The sequence below is a fragment of the Asparagus officinalis genome, unplaced genomic scaffold, assembly GCF_001876935.1.
Source record: "Asparagus officinalis unplaced genomic scaffold, Aspof.V1 AsparagusV1_Un7, whole genome shotgun sequence".
Taxonomy (NCBI): Eukaryota; Viridiplantae; Streptophyta; class Magnoliopsida; order Asparagales; family Asparagaceae; genus Asparagus; species Asparagus officinalis.
The window spans coordinates 130,181-144,148 of NW_017972273.1; the positions used below are offsets into that span (position 1 = coordinate 130,181).

The following is a 13,968-nucleotide window of genomic DNA, read 5'->3' on the forward strand; positions in this document are numbered from 1 at the left end:
GATTAATATTTAATTATTTACAATTTGAGACATATGGTATATACATGAGGGTTTCCTTGTTTGGATTATTTCGCTCGACGTACTACGTCTCGAGTTGTAGATTTTTAAGTATTAATTCCATCTAGTTATATGACCTTGTGACTTGGATGATTTCTGATTGCTAGCTGCATTATCGACTTGTTACTTGATTGATTTCATTGGATTTCCCGTTGCATGTTTCTTTATCATTTTATTGTTGTATCATTTTTCGCATTGGGTTTTCATTCGTTCTTTTCTTTTGTGGGGGTATTGCTGTGTACCATACACGCTGACGTACACCTATTTTCTCTGGTGTACGTCAGACTTAGATGAAGAACAAGTTCAGCTGGGAGATCACCATGAGCCAGAGGATTCTCAGCAGGGGTACTTTGCAGACGGAGCAGAAGGAGTCGAAGACTATTCTTTTCATTTATTAGTTGATGGTTCTAGTTACTGTTGTAGTTCTTTACATTCCTACCCGATCGATGTATTTTGTATCTCTTTAGTATTCATTGTTCAGTTTTGTATAAGGGCATGTTTGACCCGTATTTTTATATCTGGGATGATCTGCTTGATGATATGTTTATTTCTTATTCTGAGTTGTCTTTATATTCTTGCTATCTGTGATCGGGGACCTGTGACTTCGTGTTGTATTTATTTCCAGACGCTTAGCGTATTAGATTGAGAAGAAAAGAAGAAAAAAAATGATAGTGTATATTTTTTTCTCAATTTAATACGTCACAGACTTGTTCACGTTTCGATTCCCGAGTACTTTGGGAAGCGGGACGTGACAGCAACCTTAGCTGGGATAGCTAACAAAATCCGATAAGCAACCCATGCACATTGAAAGCCACCCAGCCCCGGGTTGCCCCCCAGCCGTGGGTTACCCCGGCCCCGGGGCTTGGTGGGCTTACCCTAGGGCCGGGCCAGATTTCAAGCCTCTTGCTCAAATGGAAGCATTGTTTAAAAATAATAATAACTTAAAATAATTAAGAGGAAATATGAGGAAAGAAAAGTGAGAGAAAAAGAAAGCTCTTTTTTTTTTTTTTGCTTTCATTGCTCTTGTTATCTGCTAGAAGCTCTCCTTCACCACCATTATATAAGTAGATAGAAACCAACTTAGGTTTTTAATAACATACAAAAAGTTTCTAATAGGATTTAATAAGGAAGTTAATAATTAAAATAGGCAAACATAATCACCAATAATTGTGAAAATTTAATATAAATGATAAAGATAATAGATTAGAAGAAAAATAATCATATTACAATTCATAAAAAAACTCAACCTTTTATTTAGTATAATTATATTTTCCAACAATCCCCTCAATCCCTCAAGAGGTTGTTTTGAGGAAGATAATGAAAAGAAAAAGATTGAGTAGAGTTACTTTCTTAATTCATAGTTTCATGGTTTTTAATATTATCATAATTGTTGTATCTCAGAAATTGCTAAGTTTAACTACTCTTAAGAGGATTACACGTGTCTTGATTAGCCGACTTAAACTTGATACACTGATGTGACCTCAGTCTCACGTGTGCCGGCTCGCCCTTCTTGAAGCAATTTGAGAACCAAGACAAAAAGCGTCCTCACCAGGGGCTTTGTCAAAAGTCTAAGACGAAAGGCATCCCCACTCGGTCTCTCTCGAAGGATCGAGACGAAAGGATCTTCACTCGGACCCGGCGACACATCTTGAACCATGAGGAAACCTATTTGCTTCGCCTTCCTACGCAATGTCGGTCAGTCACTGTCACATTAAATGCATGGCCAAAGCCATTGTTACTTCTTTGCCGAAGTCATAATGACTCCTCACACCATGCCAGCACCTTAGTCATTCTGTCAATTGTCAGCTAACTAAGCTGACTGCATGGACCCGATCGAAATAACTCAAATACCCTTGTCAGTGCACTATAAATAGGTAAATTGTCTTCTACATGAAGGTACGCGATTCTCTACTGCAAAAAAACCTAAGAAAACAACTTCTTTCACATACCTTTTCCCCTTAAGATCATTACTAACTTCATCGTTAGAGGAATCACCAGGTCTAACGTTTCATATTTATGCATGATTCTTCTTTTGCTCAAAGTGATCATGGATCAAAGAAGATTGAGAAACCCTAAGCTTTTCCAAATCCACCCTAACCCTAACCCACATAATTAAATTTCTAACATAAACAATAACTACGAAATAAAATTGTAGATTAAATGACCATGTTTTTGTGTATTAAAATTGTTTAATTGTTCATGTTTATGACCAAGTTAATGCTTCATTTAATGCTTTGTAAAGAATTTATCTTCATCTATATAATGGAGTTTTGAGGTCATGAGAGTCATTGGGGAAAAACCAAAAATGAAAAATGTCCTATTTCTTCTCTTTCTTTTATATGATATATGATTTTATTTATACATTCGTTGGCCAATCTAAAGCATTCGTTCGAGCATAGAGAACCCATCGCTCGTGTGTTATTGGGTCCTGACTTCTCGGAGTTTAATTTACTGCTGGCGAGCATATCGATTAGAGTGCCTGCATGAAGGCGTTCTTTAATTTTTTAGGCTATTACAAATATTTAACCAAAGTAGAAAATAGAAAAAAAATATTATATTTAATAATTTCTTTGTTAGACTAGAATAGTAAGTAAATTTTGTAAATAAATTAAAAATTATTGTATATTTTACATCAAAACAATTAAAATTGTAAATAATCAAATATAAATATGAAAATTAGAGAAGGAAATTGTTGGCCGGTAAAGGGATTAATTAGTCATGAAGTCATTGTCCTAGAATAGTAGTTGATGCCTTCAAAGATACATATCAACACAATCGGCGGTAAAAATCTTGAGAGATTACTGTGAATCTCAAGGCTCCTGCTCAGTGGATGCATTGTCCAAATATAGTAATAAATTAAAACAATTAAGAGGAAATATGAGAAAAATAATAATAAAAGTGGGGCTCAATTGATGCATTGTCCGAAAAATGGTAATAACTTAGAATAATTAAGAAGAAATATGAGAGAAAAAAAGGCGAGAGAATAAAAGAGATTTCCGTCTTTACTTTCGTTTTTTTAATTTCTCTTGTTATCTAGAAGCTCTCCGCCACCACCATTGTATAGGTAGAAAAAACCAATTTAGGTTTATAATGACTGTTATAATTAAATGTTTAATAAGAAATTTAATGCTGTCAAAATAGAAATATAATAATAATATAAAATCAAAATTAAAGAGTTAGAAAATTCAGGCCTGATCGGAAGCAGTCATGATGTCACTACCCTAGAAGATTGAGGATCCTGCCTATTGCATTGGCGCAATCTGTCCTATCTCCCCTAGCGGTAAAAACCTCCGGAATCGATGGACCTCTACGCTCGGGGGTGAGTCACAGAGCTTATGCTCAGACGAAAATGGTTGCCCAAAATATAAATGTAAAATTGTAGCCGAAATAACTTGGGAGAAAAGAGATTGGAGGAAGAGAGCTTGGAAGTTGTTCTTCTCCTTGTCTTGTTTCTAAATGAGGTCTATGGCTGCTTATATAGGTGAGGAGAAGGGTAACCCCTGCTGAATCAATGGAACTGTTACGCACGAATCTTACTTCCGTTACCCGCATGCAACCGTTACAAAACATGTAAAACGTGCAAAATAAAAACTTGAGAAGCAAAAATGTGTGCGTGTGCGGTGCGGCGTGGCATGACGCGCGTGTGCGAGCGAGGCGTGGTGTGGCGAGGCAAGGCGAGTCATGGCGTGCGTACACGCGCGCGCGTGTGAGATAAATATGCAAAGCTCACAAAATCCAAAACACTATTCAAAGCCCAATAAGGAGAGAACCATTATATACCATATACTATTCATCTTATTTTCCAATGTGGGACTATCCACAAAGGTAAAATTGCCTTTTTATGAACAAAACATCCAACAGTCCCCCCAAAAGGCAATATTGACTGAAAACTCAAAAAATAATAAATAAATCAATAAATCATAAAATAAATATAGTTTGGGCAACCCTTCGTATCGTGAATTCGGGAGAGGTAGCTTTCAGCTTTAAATCTTTCCTTAGTGAGTTCATCGCCACCTGAGGGACATAATGGATTAGGCCTTGAATTAAGCCCCTTGAATCAGGTATTGATTAAAACAAACACAATACATTTTTATCTATTGAGCTAAGCGGGTTGAGCGTTAAAGGCCATGCTCACAAAAAATTGACTCATGAGAGTTTCTAGGGGTCAGCCATGCCCCCTCAACCGTGGCTATCACGGTTCCTCTCACGTAGATAAGCCCTCAAAGGGTACTACAGCTGTTTATTTAATACCCCTCATAATACACACGTTGGACTTATTAAGAGTAAAACTCAGCCTAGCCAGCTGTATCATAAGAGCTTCGTCATCATAGAGAAGGGGTAGTAGCAAATGCTACATAATGATATATAAATATATGTAGGTCGATGCTCCACACGAGAGTTACTTGTCCAGCTTGTTTCTATCACATTGAACCAACATTGGGACTACGTCTCCAAATAAGGGTTGGGTTGCCGCTGTCAGTGACCCTATTTATGGGCTTAACCCCATCTCCCTCGATGAATCCAGAACCACACTCCTGGATAATCCCTTAGTCAAAGGGTCAGCATGATTTTTCTCAGACTTTACAAAGTCTAAGATCACAACTTTGCCTAACAGGCATTGTACAGACTTATATCTTATTTGAATATGTCTGTTATGTTTTTTATTTACATGTACTTGCTCTAGAAGCTTTATGGTAGATCTAGAATCAGAGTGAATGGAAATAAGAGGAGAGGGTTTAGGGACCAAAGGAAGTTCAGAGAGAAGATCTTTTAACCATTCGGTTTCTGTGCTAGTAGTATCAAGAGCAATCAATTCAGACTCTATGGTGCTCTTGGCAATTACAGTTTGCTTACAAGATTTCCATGATACAGATGCACTACCAAAAAAAATACATATCTCGTTGTAGACTTTACACTGTTGGAATCCGTGACCCAGTTGGCGTCACTATACCCTTCTATAGCATCCGAGTAACCAATGTAAGTCAAGCAATAGTCAATTGTACCTTTCAGATATTTGAATACTCTTTCTAAGGCAGTCCAATGATCTTTGCTAGGGTTGCTAGTATACCGGCTCAGTCTCCCTACAACATAAGCTATATTGGGTCTGGTCCGATTGGATATGTAAAGAAGAGATCCAATCAGCTGAGAATACTTCAGCTGGGAGACAGGTTCACCTTCATTCTTCTTCAAGGATATAGAAGAATCATAAGGTGTGGAAACAGGTTTAGAGTTATAAAAGTTGAATTTGGTTAGCATTTTCTCAATGCTATGGGACAGACTCAAAGATATTCCTCTAGTGTCTCTAGTGATTTTTATTCCAAGTATCATGTCAGCAAGACCTAAGTCTTTCATATCAAAGTTTTTAGAAAGATAATCATTAACCTTTGAAATTAATTCAAGTGTTGTTCCAAAGATAAGTATATCATCAACATAGAGACAGAGAATGACATAGTCATTGTTTATCACTTTAGAATAGACACATTTATCGTGTTCATTCACAGTGAAGCCATATTGTGCAATCATGTTATCAAATTTCTGGTACCATTGTTTAGGAGCTTGTTTAAGACCATACAAAGATTTAACAAGCTTACAGACTTTATTTTCCTGATCCTTGGCAATGAAGCCTTCAGGTTGGTGCGTATAGATTCTTCATCTAAATCACCATTTAGGAAATCAGTCTTTACATCCATCTGACGTATAATCAGCTTATGGATAGAAGCAAAGGCTAATAATACTCAGATAGTAGAGATTCGGGCTACAGGAGAGTAGGTATCAAAATAATCAATGTCCTTTTGTTGAGTATAGCCTTTAGCTACTAATCTAGCTTTAAATTTATCTATGGAACCATCAACTCTGAGTTTCTTCTTGAATATCCACTTACAACCAATTGGTTTATAACCTGAAGGTAATTCAGTGAGTATTCAAGTGTGGTTTTCCATGATAGATTTAATTTCATTATCAATGGCTTTTTTCCAGAAAGGAGATTCAGGTGAATCCATTGCTTCTTGGAATGAGCTTGGATCACCTTCAAAAAGAAAGGTTAGGAAATCTTCTCCAAAATCCTTTAGCTACTAATCTAGCTTTAAATTTATCTAAGAATCTTGATCTTCCTGTCAAGTTGCTTCTCAGATTTAGTTTTGTACACCTTAAACCTATCTAAAACTTCATCTTTAGTTTTGAGAAGATAGGTGTAACAATATATGGAGTGATCGTCTATAAAAGTCACAAAATACCTCCTACCCCCTCGGGTGAGAACTCGGTTTGAGTCACACACATCACTATGAATTAATTCAAGGGGTTCGGAGTTTCTAGGCTCGGGTGAGAACTCGGTTTGAGTCACACACATCACTATGAATTAATTCAAGGGGTTCGGAGTTTCTAGGTATAGACTTGAAGGGTTTTTTAGTGTGTTTCCCTTGAACACAGATTTCACACTTAGATGAGTGATCATGAGAAGATTTGGGAATAAGGTTTTATTTACTCATTCCCTGCAAGGTTTGGAAATTAACATGTCCAAGCCGTCCATGCCAAACATCACAAGACTCAACATTTTGTGCAACAGAAAGCTCAGGAATTTTATTAGAACTGGAATTGATTACATTGAGTTTGAAAAGGCCATTACAGATAAAACATTTTCCTATGAAAACATTACTCTTTGTAATCACAAATTTGTTGGAATCTTTTACAATCTTATAACTAGCTCTAAGAAGAAGAGATTCACTAATCAAATTGCGACAGAGAGAAGGAACATGATAAACGCCTTGCAGATGCATAGCTTTCCCAGAAGTCACGATGAGCTCTATACGTCCACTTCCTATTATTGGTTTAGTGGAGTCATCTGCTAAGCTTATGCTTCCTCCACGTGATTCCTGATAATTTGAAAACCAAGAGCGATCATTACAGACGTGGATATTTGCTCCGGAATCCAAATACCAATCAGTGGAAGAAGTTAGAGAATTTATAAGATGAGATGAAGAGGCTAACCTGAAGGAGGTTGGATTCATTTCAATCATATTTACTTTGTTTGATCCGTTTCCTTTAGGGGTAGGTTTGGCCTGTTCATTCTTCCAAAAGAAACATTTAGGAATCATGTGATTGGTTCTACTACAGACATAGCAGAACTTTACATCAGACTTATGGCTGAAAGAGTTGGGATTTGTTTTGAAGGAAGATTTGTCGAAAGGTTGTTGGTTTTTCTTGAATTTCTTCCCTTTGGGTTTGAAATTCCTAGATTTAGGCTTATCCTCTACCAAGTTTACTTTAGCTTTTGATTCATTCTTGGTTTTGGAATTTTGCCTATGCTGGCCTTCAATACGAATAGCCTTGAGGGCTTCAGTTAAGGTTAGATCTCCTTGCTTGTATTGGAGATCTCTAGCAAATCTAGACCATGAGGGAGGGAGTTTATCAATCAAACAGGAAACTTTATAGTCTTCAGTAAAAATGTTTCCTTTTGATTGGAGATGACGGAGGAAATCTAGGAATTCATGAAAATGTTCATTAATGGGCTTGTCATCAACCATCATGAACTTATTGAAGGAGGAAGAAGTGAAACGCAGAATTTCAGCATCATCATAGACATATTCTGCTTCTAGGGCATTCCATAGGTCTTTTGCACTTTTGAACTCATAGTATATATCATAAAGGTTGTCCGCAATTGCACTAAGAATCCTATGACAACAATGATAATTGATTTCTTCTGATTTCATAGAGCTAGAAAAGGAGTTAGCACCAGAACCAGATGTGGAAGGAGCAGGCTGTTCAGGATCAGGAGTCAAAGGTTGAGAACCACTAGTAGAAGACTCAGGAGTGTCAATAGCAGATAATAGACCTAAGGCAGTGAGTCAGTATCTCATCTGATTAGCCCATCGTTTATAATTGACACCCGTGAACTTCTCAGGTTTGACACTTTTTGAATGATCAGGAATTGTCATAAGTCCAATTTCAGTTTACTAGTCTAGGTAGATGGAATCTGATAGAATAAAGGATTTTGTCATTACTACTAGACCAGAAACATAATTAAACATGCTCTTAACCAAAAACTCTGAAAGTGAAAAGATTAAAGTTTTACCCGGGTAGTTTGGCCAGGTAAGGGTAGTACTAGAGGTTGATCAAAGATATATTAAGTCCCTCGTTACTTGAAGAGCGCTTTACACAACCTTTAAAGCTTACCTTAGACACCAACTAATCTAAGAAAACTTAAACCGGTTCACTTAAAGATTTCTTGTTCCTTTACTGAATATATGTAAATGAAAAGTGATAGATACAGAAATTGAGTACAGTAGCAGCAAAATAATTTTTTTTAACAACTAATTTAGAGGAAAAATTAGTTCACAAATTAAAACAGTTAACTATAGGTTAAAAATGCAGATTTAAAATTAACAACAAAATAAATCAATCTTCTAGATTGCTATCAAAATAGGAATATAATAATAATATAAAATTCAAATTAAAGAGTTAGAAAATTCAGGCTTGATCGGGAGCAATCATGATGTCACTGTCCTAGAAGATTGAGGACCCGCCTATCGCCTTGGCGCAATCTGTCCCCTCTTCCCTAGCGGTAAAAACCCTCATAATCGGCCGACCTCTGCACTTGGGCGTGAGTCACAGAGCTTATGCTCAGATGAAAATGGTTGTCCAAAATATAAATGTAAAATTGTAGCCGAAATAACTTGGGAGAAAAGAGAGTGGAGGAAGAGAGCTTGGAAGTTGTTCTTCTCCTTGTTCTGTTTCTGAATGAGGTCTACGGCTGCTTATATAGGTGAGGAGAAGGGTAACCCATGCTGAATCAATGGAACCATTACACACGAATCTCGCTTCCGTTACCCGCATGCAACCGTTACAAAATGTGTAAAACGTGCAAAATAAAAGCTTGAGAAGCAAAAATGTGTGCGGTGTGGCGTGACGCGCGCAAGCGAGGCGAGGCGTGCGTGCACGCGCGCGTGTGTGTGAGATAGATATGCAAAGCTCACAAAATCCAAAATACTATTCAAAGCACAATAAGGAGAGAACTATTATATATCCTATACTATTCATCTCCATTTTTAATGTGGGACTATCCACAAAGGCAAAATTGCCTTTTCATGAACAAAACATTCAATAGTTAATAATTTAAATAAGTGACCACGATAACCAATAATTATGACAAATTAATATGAAAAATAAAGATAATAATTAAGTTAGGAGAAAAATAAAAATATTAAAATTCATAAAATAAACTCAACCTTTTGTTAAGTACTAGTTGGATTGCACGTGCAATGCACGTGGTAAATTTTTTTAATTTATTCTTTTGTTATTGATTCATTTCATTAAGATTTATTTAATTTAAACCATGTATCAAACATATGGATACATACATTACATGTGATACATATTAAGAAACTACAAGAGTCAAAATTAATAATGTTTTCATAATTATGCATTGAACTTATACACAATACACAAGATGAATGTTTTCATAATTATGCATTGAACTTATACACAGTACATGTGGACAACTGCAATTTAACTAACATGAGAATCCATATTAAAAACAAGTGCAAGTTTCCAACAATCTATACATGTTAAAGAAATAGAAAATACTACATTAATATTCTAACAGATGGTAACCTATCTTGAAGGACAAAAGAAGCGATATATGGTAACTAACATCATAAAGAAATGAATTGCGACCCCCAAGTTGAAAGTATTTAACAAATGAGATGAGAATCATTCATATGGAATTCTTGAATAAAAGAATTAATTGCTTAATCTTTTCAGTACAGTCCAGTCTCAAGAATAATTTGGAGAACCCAGATCCATTAAAAACATTAATCAATCATTGATGACATTTTTCATGAAGAAGTTGGAAATCAATGCATGGATAAACAAGAACCACACTATTTACAAAGAACAATATAGGGAACATAATGGTTCCACCTACATTGTAAAGTTTCGTTATTAAACCCCCTCATAACAAGCTAGGAGGTGCAAGAGTTCTTTTTAGCCTGCACCTAGATTTTATCCCAGCATAGAGACAAGTATGAAAATTAAAATCAGTTTTTCTTTCAAAACTATTAAGATTAAGCAGTCACTTCCTCAATTTTCCTAAAACCAGCATAGTCGTGATTCAAGAAGTATCCACATAAAACTACGTACGTGTTTGTGTGCCATGCGTGCATGTAAAAGAGAGAGGAAAAGGGAATCACATTATATCTGTAACTAATCCTTATTTGATAAAAATGTTGCCCAATTTGAGCTTCTTTTACATTGCTCCTACTATTTGTATGATGTATAAATTGTTGCCACTAAGGGGAGTAACCTATCCCCCTTGCAAAATGTACTTTGTCGAGAGAAAAACAAGGACCACAATGCATGTTTAGACAGCATGGAACCTGATAATCCAGCCAGCCAAAATACACCACCTCTAACAACCCTCTTGCTTCTTAAGTCAGCTACCATCCTGAGTCAGCACTTGTCAATCTTTTCATATACAGCCTCTTGCTTCTTAAGTCAGCTACCATCCTGAGTCAGCACTTGTCAATCTTTTCATATACAGACGATACGGCTATCTACAAAGAAGCAGCAAAGGCACTAACACCCAAGTTTTGCCTGACAGCTGCTACTGATCGCAGAGACCCCTTTCTAGTGTGACTACATCCTGGGATTCTTCTTAGAGTAGCTATCAGAAGACTCACCAGAAAGCTTTATTCAGAAGACTCGCCATGTCTTTTAACATGAACACGCAAGGGCAGAAACTAAGATATCGAGCACATGCTCTTAATCTTGTAGGGATGTCTGAGTAAGTGAGCTGGAAACAAAAAAAGCAATTGCAAGAACTTAAAGAACCAATCTCTCATATTATTTGGGTATCCCATATTATTCACAACATATGCTTAAAATACAAAGTGATAAAACATGAACTGATTTAGAGACTTTTCTAATCGTATCTTTTAGCAAGAAAACCAAAAGGAAAGTTGTCTTTCAAAAAAATAGTGAGTTTATTAGGAAAAACCTCACATCTTGCCTCATCCTTCTCCTCAGCTCTCCTACAACTCTATAGGCAGCTCCTTGCCCCCTTAGACCGGAGCTGGCCACAGTCAGCTCTCCTACAACTCTATAGGCAGCTCCTTGCCCCCTTAGACCGGAGCTGGCCACAGTCAGACAATCCTAGAACAACCACTTTAATGTCATGTTCCTTATCTTCACCGTAAAACCAATCCCTGGCAATGTGAGGGCATAGCCGAATCGATGCATGCTTTAGATTGGGCACCTCTCCCCGTAGAAAAACCCCTGCCAGGAAACAAACATAAACAAAAGGAGAGGTAACAAAAAAAACCAAATGTTGTATCTATACACATACAAATGAAGGGTTAAACTAAATTTGCACCTGTAGTGAAGAAATAGAAAATGTTTCAAGATATGCGCCGAATCGATGCAGGCTTTAGATTGGGCACCTCTCATCGTAGAAAAACCCCTGCCAGCAAACAAACATTAACAAAAGGAGAGGAAACAAAAAAAACCAAATGGAGTATCAATACACATACAAATGAAGGGTTAAACTAAATTTGCACCGATTTCAGGGAAAGACTAAATTAAGAGAAGGCCACAGACATTGATATTTTGTGATTATAAAATATCTTGGTTGTCCAATGCTTTAGCAGCTAAGCATTCAGACAAATAATGCAAGAAGCTAATACTTGGAACTTCATAAAGCATTCAATAATGCTTCCAAATAAAGAAATATAATGGTCATGTAAATTATTCTATCACCATGCAACCATGAGGAAATGTAGTACCTTTGTGTATAATGGTTGATAAAGCTTCTGGTATTTCGCTTCAAGTGCTGCTCTTACCTCAAAAAATTTTGCCTCGAGCTCGTCATGTTGACACTGGTTAAAAGAACAAATAAACGTCAACAACTAATAACTGCAAATGAAATATAGCAAGAAGCAGTCAATCTCAAGTGAAGTATTAAATAAGATAGGAACCATGTAATTCAGAAAATAAAATAGAACTCTAATACTTAAGCATTAATCCATTTTCCCCTTAACATCTGAAAGCATGATACTGCCAGCAGTTGAGGGAGAGGGAGAATGAGAGAAAGTAAATCGTGAAGGAGAAGTTGGAGGACATTTAATTTATTTATTAATGCAAACAAACAGGAGAGTTTGAAAATCAAAGTTAAAAATTATTAGAAAAGAACTGGAGTGTTCTCGCATAAAATCATGTACTAATCATATAAAACAATATGTTTCCTATAAAATTGTACCACTATATATACACGAGGTTATGTTACGAAGCCTCCCTTACCAATTTAGAAAAGAACTTCTCATTGCACACTAAAAAAGCAAGAGCGTTCTCAGTAGAAGCACTAAGCAGGCTTTAGGGAACAAATGGACTAACAAAGAACACAGTTTATGAAATATTTCCATGTTGATTGGCTTAGACACAGATTAGCAACTATTTTTTAAAGAGGGTAATCATAATCCAAGTTGATATTCAGATTACCGTCTTATACTTCAATTCATACTTAGTTGTATGTTTTATTCCGGTGTTGATTGCCTATAAAACGATTCATTTCATTTCCATCTGCTTCAAACACAAGCCCTCTCAAAAAAACTCCTATGACTCTGTAGGGCTACACATAACAAAACATCATCAATGTGCATTACAAAAAAATCAACAGTAGTGAGAGCTGATACCCACAGGCCTAAGAATGAAGGGAAGCGTTTGCCGCCAAAGAGAGGACAGGTTATACGTCAGGTAGTCGGAATGATGATCGAAGTCATGACTCCGAGGAACTGCAAGCGAGAGAGAGAGAGAGTCTGTCAGTGAAACATCGAAGCATTAGATTCAGACAAATCGAGTATTCGCAGTGAAACTTCCTAGAAATTACATGAACCTCTAGAAAATTCAGTGAATTTTGTAGTTTTACATGAAGTTTCATGATCTGTAAACCTATGTGGGTCACAATGGTTTTTGAGTGCATATGGGGTTGTGATGATTAGGAGCATGATTTAGAACTTGATGAAGCCTAATAAATGTCAAAATGCAAGTTTCTCAAATTCAGAGGCAGAAAATTTTGCGATTTGTTTGACCAGTTGACTTGTGGCAATCAAAAGAAAATTACAGTCACATTTGATATATAAAAAAGACATTAAATTGTCATGTTTGGTTCATATGTAGTCGAACTTACACTATTGAAATATGTCCCAGAACAAGGATAAGCAAATGGATACTCATATTTGAGCCTGAATAATGTTTAGTGAATAGAACGAAACTGCTATTTCGAATGATGGCCAAAAACTAACGAAATTATGTCTGTATTGTTCTTCTCATTATTTTTAAAGAAACAAAGGTAATCATAATCCAAGTTGATACTCAGATTACTATATTGTATTGAAATTTGAGTCAGTAACAGAAAATTACAGCGGAGATTTGTGGGAAAAAGGTATTAAATTGTCATTTTTTATTCACATGTAGTCGAATTTACACTAATGAAGTGTGGCCAAGAAAAGGGTTAGCCGACACATTGAATAGAATGGAATGTGGCTTGGACAACAATTACATGATCAAATAAAAACCAAAAATTTCAACCAAATATATTATTAATGGACAGCTCAAGGTTTCTTCTTGCTAATTTTTAAATAAACAAGGTAATAATATATAATCTGAGTTGCTTGCTATTCTCAGCAAGTTTGTTTAAGCGAGAGAAAAAGGTATTAATTGACATATGATTCGTATGAGTCGAATTTATACTATAGAAATATGTCCAAGAAAAAGGGTTGGCGAATGGATTTTCATGTACATGAATAGTTTGGACAACAATTTCGTGATCAAGATATATTTCTTCAAGCATGAATAGTTTGTAGTAAAAAGGAAAAAGAAATGTGATGCAATGGTTTTGTAACGCTATACAGGTTATCCATCATT

General features: G+C 36.1%; 1 long non-coding RNA gene across 1 annotated transcript; it reads right to left on the minus strand.

Moving 5' to 3' along the window:
* Window positions 1-11,138: 11,138 nt before the first annotated feature.
* On the minus strand, window positions 11,139-12,333 carry LOC109827039. The gene is made up of 3 exons (XR_002243322.1): window positions 11,832-12,333; window positions 11,490-11,509; window positions 11,139-11,325 (listed from the first exon to the last, which is right to left on the minus strand). It is a non-coding gene; the product is annotated as an uncharacterized LOC109827039 (long non-coding RNA).
* Window positions 12,334-13,968: the final 1,635 nt, after the last annotated feature.